Source organism: Marmota monax, unplaced genomic scaffold (assembly GCF_021218885.2).
Source record: "Marmota monax isolate L192 unplaced genomic scaffold, Marmota_monax_Labrador192_F-V1.1 WCK01_AAM20220418_F8-fsc00023, whole genome shotgun sequence".
Taxonomy (NCBI): Eukaryota; Metazoa; Chordata; class Mammalia; order Rodentia; family Sciuridae; genus Marmota; species Marmota monax.
Genome location: NW_026692907.1, coordinates 2,604,234 through 2,624,375, shown reverse-complemented (window position 1 = coordinate 2,624,375; position 20,142 = coordinate 2,604,234). Strand labels below are relative to the sequence as shown.

Sequence of the window (20,142 nt, the reverse complement as noted above, 5' to 3'; positions counted from 1 at the left end):
GCACAGAGCCTCCGTGGCTCCTGCTCCTGCCCCCTGACATTAGGGATCCGGAAGTCTTCCGGATGGAAAATCCCCGCCTGGAACTCCTGCTGCGTCATCCTCTGGAGCGCGTTCTGGGGATCCTTGCCGTGTGTTTGCCTTCAGAGCCTCGGGCTGAGGTCGTCCTGGCTCAGACATCCCGCAAGCAAGCCTCCAGCGAGGGGAGGGCGTGTCCCGGGAGGGCTCACGGGGTTTTCTGGTTGGCTGTCTCCTGGTGTCCTGTTTGTTTGCTGTCTGGTCTGGGGCGAAGGGGTAGGTGTGGCAGGGAGTCCTCGGAATGCTGGCCTGGGCGGCACAGAAGGCTTCTCTGGGGCAGAGGAGGACAGACGTCACAGAACGGATGTAGAAGGACCTAAGCAGTTTGGCCTGCCCCTCCCCAGGGGTCCCTTGATTCTACCAAGGGGTGTGGTGAAGTCCTCAGCATCGTAGGCGATGTCCTTGTTGTTAGGTTGGAGTGAAGTGGTATATGCGACCGTGTCTAGAGCCATGTCTGGCACTGAGTGAGTGGAAAATGCACCTCAGCCGGGCCGCCAAGAAGCGTGGAGGCGGCAGCTCCTGCCAGCAAAGCCGCTTCTCTTCTGCGCTGCTGTTTAGTGCAGCTCCATGGACACTTCGGAGCCCTGAGTGGGGCCACGCCCTTGCTGGGGGTAGATCTGATCCAGCCCCTTCCCAGGAATGCCCACAGCCTGGGCTGGAGGCTCGGGAATGGGCAGCAGCCCCATAGAGGAGGGTGGGGTTAGGCGGTGGGGTTGAGGGGCCTCCGGCAGGTGGGGGGGCACCTGTGTGTGCAAGGCCACTGGAGTGGGAGGTGAAACTGGAGAATGTGGGAGAGGCTTGTGAAGAGCCTCCACTGCCCAGCTAGGGACTCCCAGCTGTGCCCGGCAGGCAGGGACGCCCCTGCGGGAGACTGGGCCGGGTGACCTGCTCAGCCTGGCATCGCTGTCTTTCTTGTGCTTTGCTTAGAGAGCGCATCATTACGCCATTGTTGGGGTTTATGCCATGTGCCTGTCCTCCCCACTACCTGGGTAATGTCCAAAGGTCCATGTCCTGCCTCTTCCCCATCACCTTCCCTGGCTTGAGAGAAGCATGACTCGGTGGTCACTGATTCACTTATTAACTCACCCAGGAGTACGGACACACCTCCTGTAGAACTCTGGACGCTGTGCTAGGTGAGGGGAGGGGGTGTCCAGAGCAGAGATGGGGCTGGGCAACCACGTCCAGGGTGCTCTGTTCCTGATCTTTTGTGGCTGCCTGGAGACTCTTGTCTCTCAAGGCCAAAGGGGGAAGTCTTTAAGGAGTGCTGCAGAAGTTCCAGTTCCCGAAGAGGGGCAAGGATTCATGAGGGTAGGTGGGGCTTGGTGTCAGTGGGAAGGGAACGCCAGGTGGTATGACCAGCATAGGCCAAGGCAGAGGTGGGAGGCTCACATGCATGCTAGGGACAGTGGAGTGCTGCCTGGTGGCCTGGGAGCGCACGGAGGAGAGAGAGGGATAAGGCTGGAGACCCTGAGTGCCAGCCAGGTGGGGGTGGGGGGTGGGGAAGTTTTACTCATTTCCCTGCAGACCTGGGGCCACGCAGAGAGACTGCTTTGGTAAGATCAGTATTCACACACCAGTTCTTTGGAGAAAGAGCGAGAAGTGAATTTATCAGTCTCGAAATGGGGGTGTGTAACAGGGCCTGCGTTTGCAGAAAGGTGACTTGTTACGTGAAGCCATGGTAAAAATCCTCAGAGGCTTCTGCCGCAATGCAGGAGGCAATATTTCTCCCGTGGATTCTTTAGAACTTGGGTTTCAAGTGGGGAAGAGAGATGCATAATTTATTTCTCCTGGTGCTTGATCTGAGATCCCAAGGGAAAGAACAGGAAGGAATTAGTGAGCTCTATATTACAATTTAATTGCTTGAAGGAAAAATATTATTTTTGATTGTTAACCATTAGCTGCTTTTAGTTTTATTAAACTCCAGCCGGTGCCGAGCACAGCAATAGCCGCTCGGAGCTTGCCAGCTCCTGAGGGCGGAAAGCCCTCAGAATTGTCCCACCTTGTAAACCAGGGCTTACTGCTGGGATCGGAGGCCCCAGGAATTCTTGCATTTCAGGCATCTGTGCTTGGTGTGCAGCCTCCTGACTGTGAGTCCTGCTCCCACTGGTCCCAGGAAAGGCCCCCGATTAGGCAGCCCCTATCCTGCCCTGAGTGAACTGGCCGCATTGCTAAATCTGCCTTATAGTTGAAGAGTGTTCTTTTCTAGGAACAGTTACTATGGCTATGGCTAAATTAGACTGTGTGTAAGCTGAATACTCTGGTATTCAGTAGGTGCTCAATAAAAGCCACTTCTCTAGGCCTTTGTTTCTGTTCTCAGTTACAAGCTCATATCAGAACCCTGCTCTGAGGGCCAGCCCCACCCATTCTGTCTCCGTGACAGGGACCCAGGCCTCACAGTGAGAGACAAGGTGCTGGCCAGTCTGATGCCCCTGCTGGACTGGGCCTTCACTACATACACATGCCTCCAGGAAGCTCCCCACTGGACAGATGAAGAAGAAGGGCCAGTAAAGGCCACATTGTAGAGTGACCACGGTGGTATCTCACCCTGCCCAGGGTGTTGGGCTAGGCATGCTTTGGGGGGTGCCCAGGTGGCATTCTGAGTGGAGGAAGCCGTATTGGTCACTGTTGTAGTCGCTGGCTGGCCACCTTCTGGTGCCCAACCTGTGGTGGCTATCCTTGACCTCCTTCTCTCTGGTGTCCTGCGCCTTCACTCTTCACTAACGGTTTGTTTTTCACGTATCCTGTCCCTGGACTTCTCCATAGCCTGGGAGGCCTCTCACGCCCTTTTACAGATGGGAGCCAGAAGCTCCCAGAGCTGGATGTCCCAGGGCTCTCCTGGCCCTGTCTAGTGGCTGGGTCCGCCACACAGAGAGGGCTTGTAGGCAGGTGCAGGCCTGCTGTGGCTGTGATCTACTCATGGACTCACCTTCCCTCACTTACTAGGAATCCTGGCCCCTTAGTGGGGGAGTGGCCTTCCTTCAGAGTGTCAACCTTCTCCCACGCCCTGCCATGCCAGGGGCCGCTCTTCTCCATCAGTACTACTGACCCTGTGGCCTGGATTTTCAAGACAGCCTCAACTTACTGTGCTGGTGGGGATTTAGCTGTTGAAGGCTCTGTGGTGGGTTCAGGACTCTGCTGGGCCCTGAGTGACCTTGTCTACAAAAGTCCTATGACTCTCAAGTCCAGGGCCAGAGCCTTTGGACGACTTGCTAAAGATCACACAGCCTGTAAGAGACAGAGCCTGGGTCCCTGTAGCGTCTGCCTGGCCTGGACTTTCTTCCTAGGTCCTGCTGTTGCCTTACCAGTGTCCCCTTAGTTTAGCTAAGGGGCTCGTCCCACCGGGTGCCCAGATGATTAAGCCAGTGGTGCCCCTGAGCTGACTGGCAGGAGCAGGAGCATGGGGCCCCAACGCACAGGGAAGAGAAGGCAAAGGGGGTCCAGGCCAGGGTCAGCCATTTTGCTAAGAGGGAGCGTGGAGTTCTTCACTTGGAATGTCTCAGTGCTGAGCACCTACTATGTGCAGTGTAGCGTGCCTTGCTTTGGTCGCCTCTCCCTGCCTGCCCAGCTCCTGAGCCACACTGACCAGTCCTGTCTCTGGTGTTTATCCACACCCTTCTCTGCCTCACCTGCTCCCTTTGGCTAACTCTTGTTGGTCATTTCAAGGCCACCAGAAGACCTGTCCTGACCCCCAGGCAGGTCAGAGCCCCTTCTTGGGGTCCCCAGCCCCTGGAACGTCCCTGCACACAGCACTGACTACCTATGTGGCGATTGCCTATTTTTCTGTTTCCCCCCCGGCAGTAGCTCGTGGGGGCCTGGTCATGTTTATTCCCTTGTGAGATCCAGGTGCCCCACACCTGGCCTGGCCGGGACAGGTGCTTAGGTAAAGCTGGCTCGGTTGCCTGGTAAGGAGCCTCCTCAGAGTTTGAGTCAGATATTCTGTTTCCCAAAGCGTCTTCACGTCCACGTGGCTTTTTGTGCACAGCCGCCCGGAGAGTTGGGTAAGGCAACAGACACAGGTGTGTTTTCCAGGTGAGGAAACTGAGGTTCAGGAAGCTGCCCAGAGGGATGCGCCCTTCTCCTCCTGTCTGCTTTATGGCACCCATGCTCTTGGCGACCCCGTGGCCAGGACTGCAGTAATCAGATGGCCTTCCTCCCCACTGAGCTCATGTTGCTGAGGGAATGGAAATTTAGATCTGTGGGTGGGGGTGAGAGGCTGGCTTGGGGGTGGCTCTGGCTGGGGTGCTGTGGGACCCGGGTGGGGTGGGGGGTGGCTGGGGGAACACGCCAGACCAGACTTAGTTGTTCTGGCCTCTGGCTCCACCGGCGGCCAAAAACCATCCCAAGTGGCTGGCAGACGCCAGCCCCAACGTCTGGGTGTCCACAGGCGCTGCGTGCTCGATGGTGACAGAGAAGATGGGCTCGGCCTTTGGAGGCTGCCTTTGGAGGCCCTGGCTGTGCCGGAGGCCTCCGGAGACTGAGTGCCTTAGAGACTGGGCTCCAGTTCTGCCTGGTTCCACAAGGGGCTGTGGCAAGTCATTGTGCTTCTCTGCCTCAGTGTCCTCTCCTGAAAAAGGGATAGTGGTAGTCTCAGAGGGCACCGTTGGGAAGATGAAGTCATTCAGCAGTGCCCGGGACACACTGGGCACCATACAGAGTGCCACACTGGATTTCCTCTACCCCATTTGTCTCCCTGGGTTGCTGGGAAGTCCAGATGGTGCACACTGTGAAGAGCTGTGCCCATAAGGGACGTGTCTTTTCTCAAAACGGGGGAGGTGGATGTTGAGGGACAAAGCCTGGCTGTATGCTGTTTCCTGAGGAAGGGGAGATCCCGGGAGTCACCTAGGACCCCACTGACGGACAGGCCATCCCAGACATGAAGACGGTACATCTCCAGGCATGGCAGGTGAATAGTGAGCCCGTTTCAGGAAGAGCTATGGAGTGTTCTGGGGGGTTGGCAGTGCCTGTCCAGAGAACCAGTCCTGCAGGGGCCTTGGGCAAGTGCATGGTTCCAGCACATCTGGAAGGCCCGGGCTGGGGTGTGCTGGATTCCCCCAGCTTCCCTTCTTGGCTCTGCTCCTAAACACAACCCTGAATGCTCAATCAGAGATGGCAGCACCCCCCTGGCAGGTTGCTGTGAGGGCTAATGTACCCAGTGAGGGTAACATGTTGATGCACGTGAATCACACAGTGAGTGCTCAGTAACTGCTGGGTATTTTATTGTTTTTGTTATATTCTTCATATTACTACTGTTATTTCCACACACTTCCAGAGGACATCGGATCCCACTTGCTATTTTTACGGCTGTGCTGATACTTTAATCCTTCAGGCAGTGTGGAGTCATGAAGGTTTTTGGGCAAGGGTATGACCCAGAGCTGGGCTCCAGGATGATTAATAATCCAACAGTGAGTGGGCTTACGTCTCATTATGTGGTGTGGTGAGCTCAAAGAGGGATTTATTGTTTTATGATATTTAAAAAACATCTTTCCAAATCATTTCATCTTTAATTAGGGGGAAAGAGAGGTTGGAGAAGAAGGGAGAGAAAGATGATGTAAAGGAAAATAGCAGGCTGGGCGTGGTGGCACACACCTATGATCTCAGCAACTCTGGAGGCTGAGGCAGGAGGACCGAAAGTTCAAGGCCAGCCTCAGCAATTTAGTGAGGCCCTAAGCAATTTAGCAAGACCCTATTTCAAAATAAAAAATAAAAAGGGCTGGAGATGTGCCTCAGTGGTAAACGGCCCCGGGTTCAATTCCCCAGTACCCTCCCCCCAAAAGAGCAAGCAGTGTTGGGGTGTCAGGTATTCTAACAGACCACCCTGTCCCAGGTTAAACTGTGGGTGTGGCATTCCCCTACCTGAACACCCCCATAGATTGGGGCCTTGAGGGCTGCTGAGGTGGTGGGACTGGACTCATCCTAACAAGCCATCTCAGTGCTTTCAGAGAAGCAGACTTGGGCGGTGGGGCTGGTGGTGGGTGTGACTCTGGATTGAGGTTGCGGAGAGAAGGGAGGTTGGGAGTGACCAGGAAAGGGATAGAAAAGACCATTTAGAGAAATTGGAAGTTCGATAAGGTGGAGCTGTGCAGAAATAAAGGACCCTTTTTAGCAAATCCAGAGCTGGGCCAGTGTGTGATTTGATGCTGGCTGAGTGAGTAGCTGCAGGGAGTGGCCCATGGAAAAGGCCTGGAATTGGGGGGAGGGAGGGGGCAAAGGGGGAGGGGGGTGGGACGTTGGGGGGACTGAGGAAGTCCACGGAGACAGGAGTATGGTGGGTGAGCAGACTGCCCGACTGTCCCGATGTGTGTGCATTTGGGATCCTGGGCCCAGGGGCTTCTCAGGCTTTGTCCCCAGTGATTCTGACTCATAGAGTCCAGGGTGAACCCCAGCTTCTGTAGCAATGGGCAAAGGACCAGACTTGAGGAACTGATTTAGGTCCCGTATGGCTCCTGTGATGGTGATAGAGGAGATGAGACCAGCTGGGCCAGGTCAGAACAGTAGCTGTGGGTTGCAGGTAGTGAGGCTGGGCTGTGGGCACCCCCTGTACTTGTGGCTGGTAGAAACACAGGGGGAGGGGCAGCCCTGGCCTGGGTAGAGGTGGGGGACTCTGGCTTGGGGGGGAGATTTTGGAGGACTTTGGTCAGAAGCAGGTTTAAGTAGTGGTAAAATCGAGGGTGTGTGGGGGTCCACCCGCTGGGTGGAGACTGCAGGTGGGAGTCCGAGTGGGCAGAAGCAGGGGTCCATGGTGTGAGAGACAAAGATAGGGCCAGCCAAGCCTGACGGTGGTGAGGACAGTGAGGACAGAGAACAGGGCGGGACTCTGAAAGGGGCCAGGTCTGAGCAGGACAGTGGCTGCCCGAGGATCTGACACTGACCTTCCCAACAGCCTCACAGGTTTCCCCGCTGGGAACAGAGCCTGGCGTGGGCCCGGCCTTAGTGAGGGCTGCAGGCCAGGAGCTGGCATTCCAGGTGGGGAGAGAGGCCCGGGAGCCCGCGCCCACTGTTTGCTCATCCCGTGTTCCTTAAGGGCCAGGCCGCACAGGCTCCCTTCCTTGCTCAGAGGTGGTGTGACCTGGTGGTTGAAAAAATGGGGCCCTGGAGCCCTGGATTGCCTCATCCTGTGCCTTCACCTGCCGGCTGGGCAGCCACAGGAAAGTGACAATCTTCATGTTTCAGTGGCCCCACTGTAAAACGGGGAGGAATGGTGCCCACATCAAGGGGTTGTCATGAGGATTAAATGTCTAAATATACACAAAGCGGTTCACGTGGCACCTGGTTTTCATTATTCTGGCTCCAGCCCCGCCCTCAGACGGTCCATACACCGTCAGCAGCATCTGTTCTACCGATGCCCGTCCCTCGACCCAGATGCCCTCTGCACCCATCTCTGGGAAGGCAGCTTGAACAAGCCTTCGGACTCCCTTTTCCTTTATTTCTGCACAGCTCCCTTATACAGAGGGATTAGTCCTCCCAGCCTCCCTGCCTCCCTGGATGTCTAAAGGAGAAGGAGCTGGCACCCTGAACAGCCCTGGACAGCGGGAGCCGCTGGTCTCTTACTTGTTCTGTCATGTCCAGTTCAGGATGGAGAAAGTTGAGGCCAGGAGGTGCTTGTTGTGTGAATGTGTCCTCTCTCCATCAGGGAGCTGGGTGGTCAGCTCAGGCAGAGGCCATCTGAGGATCTAGGAGGTGACCCTATTGTACCTTAGATAAGAAGGGCTCAAGCCGCAGAGGTGTCCTTCAGCGCTGGTCCTCAGATAGGGATGGACTTTGGAGGTCCCCTTTCCCCAACACGCTGCCAGCAGGAGCTGAAGCGGAGTCATGAGCCTCCCTCTGTGTCCCCGAAGGTGCTCCCCCATGGTATGGGTGGACACTGGGGTGAGGCTCCCTGCCCCATGCCTTCTTTACAGCCTCTGGCTGCGTCTGGGGTGTTTGAGTCCTGTTCTTCACCCTCTCTGGCCAGTGTTAGATGCTGGGGGCATAGGAGTAAATCAGTTCAGGACTGTCTCAAGGAGCAGAGCTCCCAGCTGAGGGCGAGGGTGCTGGTATCAGATCAGGACCACAGGGTGACTCAGGGTTGGGATCTCAGCGCAGGCTATGGGGAGTGGCATTCTGGGAGAGATGGGCCGTTGTTGGCCCCGCAGGAAGGAGACAGATGTTAAACCCAGCACTTGCAGCCCAGGGGTGCAAAGCAGCCCTTCAGACGGGAGCTGCTGGGCAGGGCTGAAGGCATGTGTGTGGCGGTGACAGACAGGCAAGCGAGGGCTAGTGAGGCGCAGTCCTGAATGCCAGGTTGAGCTCCTCCAACCTCACCGGTGCTCCAGGATGCCTCCCAGAGGGGCCTGGTGATAACATACCGTGGAGAACAGAGGCCTGACCCATGCCCTGCTGCAGGCCCAGAGAGGGACAGGAGTTTGCTGTTGTCACACAAGGCACTGGCACCACTGTGGCTGGATGCATTCATTAGTCTGTGTTTGGGCAAGATGCTGAGGTCGAAGGTCACAGGGTGGCAGAGTCACAGAGCAGACCTCGCCGGCCTCCCGTTTCTGTGATCACCATTTGGTGCCCTGGGGATTTTGGCTCAGGAGGGTTCAATTGGGGAGAGCTTTGGGCAAAGTGTCAAGAACAACCCAGAAGTGGCAGTGCTCCCAGCAGTGGTCCTCCCTCCCCAGGTGAATGGCGTTCCCCCATTTTTCTCCTAGTTCCAGGGTGGTGGGGCCAGCTGAATGCCTTGCCGTCCCCTTGACTCCTTGTCCCTGTCTTCTCCTGGAATCCCTTCTTCACATTCCTCCATGTCCACACTCCCCCCGACTTCCCAGGTCCAGCTAAAGAGCACGTCCTCCCAGAAGCCGTCCGTGTCTGCCACCTCCAAGCACAGTTCACGTGTGCCTCTCCAGAGTTACCCGTCACTTACGGAAGTGTCTCTCTGCCTCTATCAGGATGAGGTCAGGGTCTCACAGGGACGGCCTGAGAACAGTCTTGGGTACCTGGTTGGCAGTCCCCAAGTCCTGGCTGATCTTCAGAAATGAGCATTGTTTCAGGGTAGAGGCCCTTTTGGAAGGTGCTGGAGCCCGAGTTCCTTTGCTCTAGGGTCCCTGCCAGCCCATATCCTAAGGGCATGTCCCAGCCTCACATTCCCTGGGATTTTTCTTACTGGAGGGCAGGGAGGCAAAGGGCATGCTGTGAGTGTGGCAGCCCACCCTATGGCACCAATGACCAGGTGCCCTTTTAGAGGCTCTGGAAGTGGTAGGGAACCACGCCCCGTGCCATGGAATTGCCCTTCCTGGAGAAAGGAGCTGTTATCTGAAAGCATCTAACAGGATCCCCAGGCTTCTGTGTGAGCAGGCAGCAATCCTGAGAGGCGCCCCTGTTCCCTCTCCTCCTATCCCTAGAGACCCTTCTACTCACCTCTCCACCCATGCGGTTGCCTGCTCCCCTCCTGCCCCTGTCTGTGCTTCCTGGCCTGCCAGGGAGGGTTCTGTCTTCCTGGATGGCCCCTGTGTGCCCTCTGCCACCTCTGCCTTGCCACCTTGGCTGTGGCCACAAGCTCTTTGCTCTTATCACTGTGTCTGGGCCGAGACCCCTCGCCTGCCTTTTGGTTTGTGCTGGAGCACTTCCTGCGAGCGTTTTAAAGTTTAGATGTTACTTCTGCAGATATCCCCTGAGCATCTTTCCCTCTCTTGGGGTCCTCTGCTGCTGTCCCCCTCCTCTCCCTTCCTTTGCCTGTGCCTGGGGCCTCCCCTGTATCGCAGCACTCCCCCACTCAGGGCTCACTGCTGGGCTCTGATACCCTGGTTCTGCTGCCTGTGGAAGGACTGGGGAGCAGTCCCAGCTCATGGGGGTGGCATCTAAGGAAACAGCCTGAGAGAAAGCGCTCAGTCACCCACGAAGTGCTCTTGAAACAAAGGTGGCACCTTTTCTAAAATCACCATCATGGTTTATGGGTCCATGGATACCTGGTGTGGAGTCTACCCAAGTCCCAGGTGTTGAGGATTCTATCAGCCGGTCCCCCTAGAGTCCTCAAGGTGCTCCATAAATGAATTCTCTCCCCTTGAGCAAGACTGAGCACTCAGTTAAAAAAAAAAAAAATGGAAACAGTCCTTACTTACCTGGCAGATTTTCCTTGAGTCCCTGCTATGGTACAGGACACTTGCTGGCACCATGGGCCGACCCTCAGGAGCTTATGGTCCAATGGGAAAAACATGACATGGTCACAAGCCTGTAAGTGTGAGACCCAGGAGGAGCAACATGCTGGGGAGGCACCAGGGACAACTTGAGGAGGGGGCACCCACCAGGGCATCAAGAACGGGAGGCTCAACTGAAAAAAAAAAAAAAGAATGAGAGGTTGAGCAGCTAGAGATGGTGTGGGTGGGGGGCATGGGAAAGGTAGCGCAGAGGCCCAAGGGTCCCTCCTGTGACCGGCCACTGCGTTTATGGGAACCTACACAGTTGCCTGGGGAAGGAAGGAGAGCCCCCAAACCCCACCTTCTCCTGCCCCCCTTCTCCAGCCTTCCTTTGTCAAGTGCTCAGAGCATATTTTGTAGGGACTAGTCGAAGTCTAGACTCAGACGGATTGATCCCCTGAGCCCCTGTTGGCATTCCTGGGCACAGGAGGGGGCGGCGGCCTGCGGGGTGTTTGCAGAGAAAACAGAACCTAATGAGAATCTGATGAGGTGCTTGCCTGAATCTGGGATGGAGCCTGGGGGCTGCCACCCACAGGGCTGCAGCCGGCCGTCTTGCTGGGGTCTGGCCAGTCTGGCTTCCGGCTGGGCAGCCCCAGTGCCTCAGCCTCATGGCCATCCTGACGGCTCAGCGGGGCTGGAGGCTGCCGGCTTCCAGCACTGGGATGGAGCTTGTGGTCGTGGAGGCGTCCCTTGCCTCTGCGACTGTTGCCTCCACTCTGAAGTGGTGGATCCCACTGACCCAGTGAGAGTGAGGCACAGGGAGGCCAGCGCCTGTCCCTGAAGCCCGTACCTGGAGCCTCCACAAATGGCAGCAGTTCTCGCTGTCACCTGGAAACAGGGCTGAGCCTGACAGCCCCAGGTCCCTGGAGCTCCTTGGCCAGAGCCCCTGCCATGCATCCTTCCCAGGGCATCGAGGTCCTGGGCTGGGTGAGGGGATGGGGTCCTTTGTCCTGCCCTTTGCCTCTTAGCAGGCGGCCCGTTGTGTGTTGTGTGTGTCTGGGCTAGGCATTGGTCATCTGGGTGCCCTTTAGGGGTTCCTTGGCCTCTCATGGCCCAGGGGTGCAGGGATGTAGTAGTAGCACCCCCTGGAGGAGCTGTGTGGATAGATTATACAAGGCCTGGTGGGGCGTTAGGGCTTCAGATTCTGGAGAGAGTGGAGTAGGATGGTTGGACAGGTGTTACCTCAGTCTCCCTAGAATGACTGGGAGTAAATAATAAGATCCCCACCAGAAGCCCTCAGGAGACCTGGTTTCATTCCTCCTTCCTGCCTCTCCCCTCTATCCCCCCAGATTATGAATGGCTCCTGGGCTAGGAGCTTCTCCCCTCCTCTGCAGAAGAGGCCAGTGGCCCCTCTCCAAGTCTGGCTGTCATGCCTGGCTCTGGTCCTGATGCTGGCTCCCACCTTACCTTTCTCTCATCTACCTCCATCCTAGGAAAAACCTTCCCTTAACTCCAGGAAATGCTGGGTTCCAGCCCAGCCTTAACCCATAAGGGCTGTGTGACTTCAGCTGAGGCACCTGGCCTCTCTGAACCTCAGTGTCCTCACTGGCATTGGAATAGCTCTTGAGAGCCTTTCACACACAGCTCTAGGATTCTTTGTGTGAGGAAAGGGTTCTGGACCATTAGGAAGTTCAGTTCAGTGAGAGGCTCAGTGGCCCCGCAGGACATGATCCCACCTCCCTAGCATGGTGGATAAGGCTCTTCATGATCTGGCCCTAGTAAACTTTGGCCTCACCCCTGCCTCCGTGCAGGTCACCCTGAACTCTTTCCATTCTCTGAACATTTCACATGTTCTCATACTTGGCAGAGTCATAGTCTTCTCGGCTGGAGGGAGAGCTCCTGTTTATTGCTCAAAACCCAGCTCAGATGTTCCCACTTTGAATCTTTCTCTTGAAGCAGTCAGTTACCTGACAAGCTCCAACACCATTTACCCTGTCTTAGTTTATATGCTCCCCTCGTGGGCTCCCCAACAGGTGTGTGAGCCTCCCAAGAGAAGGAGCCAGTTCTATTCACCTGTGCCTCCAGCACCCAGCTCAGGGTCTGTCACAGACCAAGCAAGGACCTCTTTTCTGTGCTGAGGAGGAGCTTTGCTGTGTTTCCCACCTGTTCCTCTTTCCCCATCAGAGGGTAAAGATAGTACTACAAATGAGGACAAAGCAGTGTCCCCATCAGAAGGGCACCGGAGATGATGGAAGGTGGCCAAGCTGGTGTGTATGTGTGTGTGGGGGGCATTGTACTCTGTGGAACCGAAAGATAAGAAGGGCCTCGATTTGACCTGGTAGCGCACTGCCTCCAGAACGGGTACAGGGGATCCTAACTCCCTCCCTCCCTCTCTCCCTCCTGGCTTCATGGCAAGCATTTCTTGTCCCTGGGGAAAGGATAGGAGAGCCCCCACCTAAAGAGGCCTGCGGATTGGTGGGAGAGGAAAGAAGCAGTGGCCATGATGGTGGAGATGGTGGTGTGAGCCAGCAGTGGGGTAAGGTGTGGCCCAGATGCAGGGGTACAGGGTGGGTGGCAGAGAAGGCGGTGTCCAACAAAACCTGTGCATGACAACGTTGCAGACAACATCACAGGTCCACAGGTCCACAGGAGGATCACCAGGGAGTAGTTCCCCTAGCCAGATGGCTGGGACAGCAAGGTTCCCAGGAGACCTGGCAGCAGTATGGAGGAGGGCTTGTAGGGCCAGGTGGGGGCCGGAGGTCTAGCCAAGGTCAAGGCCCCTGGGGACCGGGTCAGAAGCGGCTCCTGGAGACTTGGCTGGATATAGAGGATAAGGGTGAGGGAGGCAGTCATGGGCAAGGAGGGCAGTGACAGTTGTCTCAGGAAATAACTTGTTGGAAGAGGGGAAAACACACAAAGAGCTCAGCGGGGATCTCTGCAGCTCGGGGTAATTTTGGCTGTGGATAGGCAGCCTGTTAATCAGATTGTAAAAATCAGGTACCGGCGTTTTTGCAGAAAATGCAGCAGATCAAAGCCAGGGTCGATTAGGCTCTGATTAAACATTGCCGAGGAGGGTCAGACTCATTACCGAGGAATGTACACAGGCCGGCAGCGCTGACGGGGGATAATAACAGATCGCGCCCGGCACTGCAGACACCACGGCGCTCTGGGGACACAGTCCTCCGTGGCGGGGTGGCCACAAGGAATGGTATGTCCGCAGGCTATGATGGGAATGGGGGTGCAGGGGTGTGTGTGGCAGCATCAGGGTCAGCGGGCTCTATCTGGTCCCTCTCTGCTTGCCTCTTTGCAGCCTGTGGATAGAGACTGCCATGTGTTGTGCCCCTGGCAGGGCTGGGCAGGGCTGGGCCTCGCCCTTCTCCACCTTCACCCACCTGCTTGCTGATGGTCTTTCTGCTGTGTGCTGTGCCTTCCCCTGTCCTCTGTTTCCCTCCCAGAATTCTGTACACACCTCCTCCAAGAGGCCTTCTCTGACCTCCAGCCCAGCTCAGGTGGGTCCCCGCACTCCCATTCCTCTGGGTTGTCCCCCCTCCTGACTGTGAGTCCCTCAGTGGCAGCATGCCTCTGCGTGTCCTCTGTGACCAGCTCAGGTCAGGCACACAGCACAGGTCTAGCTGTGTTCATAGATCTGGGCAGAGCCAGGTCCCTTAGCCACCGCACTGGGAGAAGCCCCAGGACTTGTGCTGAGAGGCTGCCCAGAGGAGGACAGGGAGGTATGGTAGCTGCATGAGGGAGATTTATGGAAAGGAAGAAGGGAGTGGATGCCAGGCCATAGAGCCTGGACTTGACCCTATGAGTACCAGGGAGCCACTGAAAGTTCTTGGGTTGGGGGCAGCCATAGAAACCAGCTGAAGGGCACTGAAAGGCCCTTGGTTTTCTCTTCTATGAGAGGAGGAATCCCTCTGAACAGCCAGCTGTCCTGGAGGATCTGACTTCTACAAATTGGCTCGCTTTGCAGGGTACAGAGGGCTTACCTGCAGTGGTCCCCACGTGGGTCCCAGGGCCCCGGACTGGTTCTTTTTATGGAGAGGCTTCATTTGCCCAGGTGTCCAAGAGAACAGGGAGATCTTCAGAGGCCTCTGAACTTTTCTAGGGTTGGACTAGCCTGGAATCAGGCTGAGCTTTTGGTTTACACATTCACAAACAAACATAGTTTTGCGTGATAGCCTTGGGATGCTCTGAGGTTTGGACAGCCTGCTTCCTCTGGACAGGACAGGAAGAGCTGGACGGCAGGGGTCCAGCAGGAGGGCCACTGATCCCAGGAATGCTCTGTTGACAGGTGCTTGCCGCCTCCCCAGGGCTCTGGCTTCAGGATGTTCCAGTCCTCCCCTGGACCCGCAGGTCTGGGCCCCTTGGTTGGTCCTTGACCCAGCACTCCTGCCCTGTGAACACCGTGGGTGATGAAGTTTTAAGAAGCGCGTGTCATTTGCAGACATCCCCTGCTTAGTGCTCACCAGGGGCCCGTGTGTGCAATAGTAAGAAAACCCAAGAGCGCTCCGAAAGGAGGTAACAGAGCGCTCCCAAGGTGGCTGAGGGAGGCGTGGACGCACCCTGCCTGGCTGGGACCGTTTGGAGTTCAGCAGGAAGGAACACAAAAGCCCTTAACCTCCCAGATGGAATGTGGACAGTTCATCCGCTCTGCTCTTCCGACTCTCCTCGAGGCCCATAAAAGTCCAATTTGGGAAAAGGATTCAGCTCTAAGCCCCAGCAGAATAAGGTTGATTAAGAAACTGAGCTTCATAAAATTGTCCATGCTCCAGCAGGCTGACGGGTCAGACCTGAATCTCAGGCCTGGGAGGGACCGTACAAAGCCCCTGCCCTTCCAGTCCAGGGCCTCTCTGTGCCCAGATCCATTCTGCAATACCTCCGCAAGTGACCAGCCTAGCGTCCATCACAGGTGCTCACTGCCCCCAATGCTCTCACTTTAGGACCATGCTGCTCCTTCCCGGGACCATGCTTGCTGGGTCCCTGGGTCCCTCCTTCATTCCACACTCCAGCCCTGTGCCAGGCCTTCTGCTGGGGCTAGAAATGCAGAGGAGGTAAGGTGGGCACTTGCTGCCATCTTTGGTGCTTACTGTGTGCCAGACACAGTGCTGACAGACTTAGGTGGTGGATGATCTCGTTTGACTTGCAGGACCCCTGTAGTAGGTGGCACCATGTTATCCCAGTTCCAAGATGAGGCCATGCACAGATAGGGTAACTTGCCCAGGGTCATGCAGAAAATCAGCAGCAGGGCTGAGGCTTGAACCCAAGATCCTTTGTTGCCCATCTCTGTCCTTGAGTCACTGTGTGCAGTGATTAGCTGAGGGGTCTTTGGTGAGGAGCTTGGGCCTGGGTCTGTACTCATGTCCACCTGGGGAGGGTCGTCCTGAGGGAGCTAAGGAGTATGAGTGCTCCCATGAGTGCCTGGCCATGGGCAGATGCCCAGGAGGGTCAGTGGTATATATGACAGTGCAGACAGGAATGAGGAGAGTGTCCCCCAGCAGTGGGACCCTGGACTGCATATACCAGGACCGGCTCCCCATCTTCCCTTCTAAAGCACCGTGTCTCCTTCTGCCTTGGTGCCTTTGTGCTGGACCTGGAATGCTCTTCCCCGCCCCTGAGGTCAGACTGCCCACAGCACAGACACGTTCTGCATGTCTCAGTTCACGCCACTTCTGCAGGGAAACCTCCCTGGTCATTCTCACAACTCCCTGCACATAACCCTGAATGCACTGACCACTTATTTTTATTGGTGGGATCCTCTGGTTACTCTCTGACCAGAGGATCCCACTGGGTGCTAAACTCGGGGTGGGGACATGTGTTAGACTCATCATCTTGTTAGGGCAGTCTGTAAAATGGCAGGATTGTCCTCGGGATCCTTGTTTCCTCCTTTGTTAGTCGGCTTTTCGTTACTGTGACTGAAATACCTGACAGGAACAGGTAGAGGATGGCTTCCGAGCTGGCTCATTGTTCTGGACCCTAGGTGCGGCAGAACACCACGGCTGAAGGGTGCAGTGGAGGAAGGCTGTCAGCTCAGGACAGCTGCGAAGCTGGGGACAGGGAGAGCAGCAGGAAGATGAACCCTTCCAGGGCACCAGTGATTCACCTCCTCCAGCCACACCCCACCTGCCTGCAGTTGCCACCCTTCAGTCCTCTCCCAATCTGGTCATTCTACACCCTCACATTCCTGCATTAACACAGGAGCTGTTGGGAGACACTTTGTACAACCGTAGCACCTCCCTGCTCTGGTTTGACAAGTTCCTGGGCATTGTTTCTGGAACAGACAGGCCCTCCTAGGCCAACGGAAGGGGAAAAAAGCTCTCCTGGTCCTTTCCGTCTTTGCCTGTCCCCCTGGCTCTGCAGTTAGTGCTCATGAAGAATCAATTCAGACAAGGGCATGGGGTATTCTGTAATTGATGTCAACCACCCTGGGCGGGATCACCAGCCTGTAGCACTGGCACTTAGGATCACTTCTAGGGCTATGGCCATCTCCTGTGCTTCCTTGTGGGAATTCATGTGGCAAGGCATCCCCCAGAGAAAGGCCCTGATCTGGCAACAGTCATATTCAGGAGGAAGTGAGCAGCGGAGGGTCATTGCCCACCAGACTGTGAGCTCCTTGCAGGGGGCAGGGACGCCTCATTCACCTTCCCTCTTGTGCCTGGCCCAGGACTTGCTCTGCCAGGGACTTGCTCAGCCGGTGAGTGGTGAATGGCTGGAAGGGTGAATACATGGTTGCAGGGTGGCCCCTGGACTCAGATGTTGAAGGGACTGCAGAGGGAGGGGGCTCCTCACCTTTACAGCAGGAAGCATCTGCGCAGTGCTGGACTGGGCCCCGCCACCCGTGCCAAGAACTTATTGTGTGCAGCACAGCGATTGCAGATTTCTTTTATTCTCCAAGAGCTGATGAATTAGTTGAAAGATTAAGAACACTTGCAAAGTAGCCTACAAAGTGGTTTAAATTAGTGAAGCATAAACTGAGCACACGAGTGTGGGGCCGGGAGGGGAAGTGGGCACAGAAAGCTCGGGAGTGAAGAAACATGGCTAATGGGGAGCGTCAGGCTCTATGAAGGAGCTGATGGGAGGTCAGAAAAGGGGGCTTGGGTCCCAGCTCCTCCACCTGCCCAGCATGTGACCTTGAGCACATCTTAGTCTGTGAGCTTGTTTGGGAGAGGATGAGGTGTAAGCACCTGGGAGATATGTCCTCTGTGTGCCCCAGGCATCTGGAGCAGCCGGTATTTGTGGATTGTGCAACTCTGGGAGGGGGCTCAGCCCCTTTTTACTTGCCCCTCCATAGAACTCGAAAAGAAATTACCATCTTGGAGCCATGGAGGCTTCAGGAAGTCCATCCCCTGATCTTGTCAGTACAGGGAACACGGATGTTCTTTGCTGGCTGCCTGTGGCTGAGCACAACTTGCTGCTGGCAGCGCCTACTTCTCTCCTTCTGCTTGTAGTTTTACATGAATACTCTCAAGTCTCTGCCATGGACCCAGGCCCCTCTCCTGGCTCTGGCCAGTATATTCCATCCTCTGGGCATGGTCCCTGGAGCAGCAGGCCAGTGAGGGAGTGACAAGGCCGAGACTGCCTCAAGGAGCCAGCCCTGGTGGCCTGATTGATCATTGCCTGCTGCAGGCTGCGTTCCTGGTTCTGCTGAGCAGCTCTGGGGAAGGACATGCCACGTACCCAGTAACCCACTCCAGCCATCTGTAGACGGGCCCACATCTTTATGCAGCCCTGCTCTCCTGGTGCAAGTGGAGGTGCCAGTGAAGTAGAAGGATGCTGTAGTCATCTTTGTGTGGACCCAAGGTTGGGATGAGGGCTGGCACACCTCCCTCTGATCCTGGCACTTACTGTCAGCATTTGGGCCCAAGGCCTGGAAAACAGTGTCGAATCTGCATCCAGAGTGGAGGTTACCTGGCCAGTGTCTGCTGCACGGTGGATGTGTCGGAGGTGGTGGATTTTTGTGCCATCTTTTGGAGAGGTTCACCTTGGGTGCCGTGCGGAAAAAACTCTTGCCCAAGCCTTCAGACACGTTTTGCCCTGCCCGCTTAGGCAGCAGTGGAATTGGATCTGATGTTTTATTCCTGCTACTTAGTTATTAGAATTAGTCTTTAAAGGCCTGTAGATGGCCTTTATGGCTTTGGCTTTGGACTGTCATTTGTTCATCTACTCATTCATTCCACACGTATCAGGAGTATCACACACACACACACGTGCCTGTACCAACCCACCAAATAAGGATTTGTCTTCTGACCATGTGAATTCTAAAACCTTCTCTGGTGGGAACAAGATGATCATCCTACCGTTCCATGCTATTTGCAGCTCACAGAACACTTACCTTTCTTTGGTTACGTTTACTATGCTCAAGGTAAGGCGGTTTTATTATCTGTATTTGCAAGAGCAGGAATAGGCTCAGAGAAGCTAAGTATCTTGCCCAGGATAACAGAACTGTCAGTAACAGAGATCTGTGGCTGTCTCTGTTCCAACATCCTAATCAGATACAGGTGCCAATAAGTGGCAGGCCCCATGCTCATGAAGTGGGTAGTGTCCACTTCCTGCTGAAGGGCATGGATTTGTGGACAGGGAACTACATTTTCTTAGTCTTTTGGGGCTTCTGTGTTCCCACCTATGAAACTGGTGTGATGGAAATCTTTCTCTTCACCTTTCCTTAGGAGGACGTGAAGGGCAGATGCTCTATTTTTATGGAAAGGTTTTGACACTAGTGGTAGCTGAGACATGGTGGGCAACCTGCCTGGCCTTTCCTGTGAGTGGAGTGAGTGGAGGTCTCCCTCCCTTCCTGCCTCCCCCCTCTGTTTGGTAAGCTGCCCCTCTCTCCAGCTGTGGCCTGGCATTGGGGACCTGAAGAGACCGACCTGGTGCCTGACCTTGAGTTCACAGACCTGACCTGGGCAGGTGTAGGTAAGTGAGGAAACAAGTGACTGCTATGATATGAGGCCACCCTGGGTGCTGTGAGAATGTGAGGGACCCTTCCCCAGGTGCGGCTACCTCAGGCAGGGTGGGAGCAGGTGATCAGCAAAGCTGAGTGTCCTCTTCATAAGAAAAGATGGTGAACTGGAAAGGGAGGGCAAGAAGTAGGGCAGGCATTTCCCCCATGGAGCCCTTGGCCAGCACTGGACAGGGGCATTCTGGACCTCCTCCTCACACAGAGCAGGGGGCAGGCGTGACTGCTGTCCTGAGGCCACAGGCTCAGAGCAGCACAGGGGCTGGTCCAGGATGCACATCTGGATTTGAACTCTCATCTCTGGGCCAGACTCCTTTCTGGAACTGCTCACCTTCCCCTGGGCTCTCTGTAGGTGGGGGGAGTGGCTTTGTGGGGCCCCAACAGGAGAGCTGTGGTTTGGGGCTGGGATCTGGGCCTCAGGGTCTTCCCTGCCCTGTTCTGGGCTCCCCCACCCCCATCATGCCGGGGTCCAGCAGAGCAGCAGATGCTGCAGGTCAGACGTTCAGCCTCACATCTGGGTTCCCTCCTCCTTTCATCTGAAACCCAACACAGATAGTCTCAGTAAACAAACAGTAACTTCAACAATACAATCTTCTTGAAAAGCCTTGTAGTTATTTTAAGGCTGTTTGGGGGTTTATTTTAATTGCAGGCCCAGCTCTCACAGTGATCCAGCTGCTGGGGACACTTGTGGCTGCCGGCTCCCTCCCCCTTCTCCTGAACACCTTCCCCTTCCAACCTGAGGCCCCATCCTGGCCTGGAGCTGGCAAGGGAGATAAAGGCAGATGTGAGGCCCCTCCCCCAGTGCTCCCCCGAGTCTGAGAGCCCAAGAGCCTGGGGGCTGCAGCCACAGGAGGACCTGGCCTGGTGGGAAGGGAACGTGGAGTCGGGGTGACTTCCTAGGCTGTGAAGGGGTCGAATGGCTGGGGCTCTTTTAGATTTGCCCACTGGGAACCAGGGCCATAGGCACATCCCACTTGACAGCAGACATAGGTCAGA

At 55.9% G+C, this 20,142-nt stretch overlaps 1 protein-coding gene across 3 annotated transcripts in view; it reads left to right on the top strand.

The window, feature by feature from the left end:
* Positions 1–20,142, top strand: part of Glis1 (GLIS family zinc finger 1) — a 195,533-nt gene that overhangs the window by 32,886 nt on the left and 142,505 nt on the right. The window contains exon 1 of one of the 3 annotated variants that reach the window (XM_046451138.2): positions 851–1,383. The exons of the other annotated variants lie outside the window; for them this stretch is intronic. The gene's annotated coding sequence lies outside the window, so the exon portion shown is untranslated. Of the gene's footprint in view, positions 1–850; positions 1,384–20,142 lie in introns of those variants that run through there. 3 annotated transcript variants of the gene reach the window in all.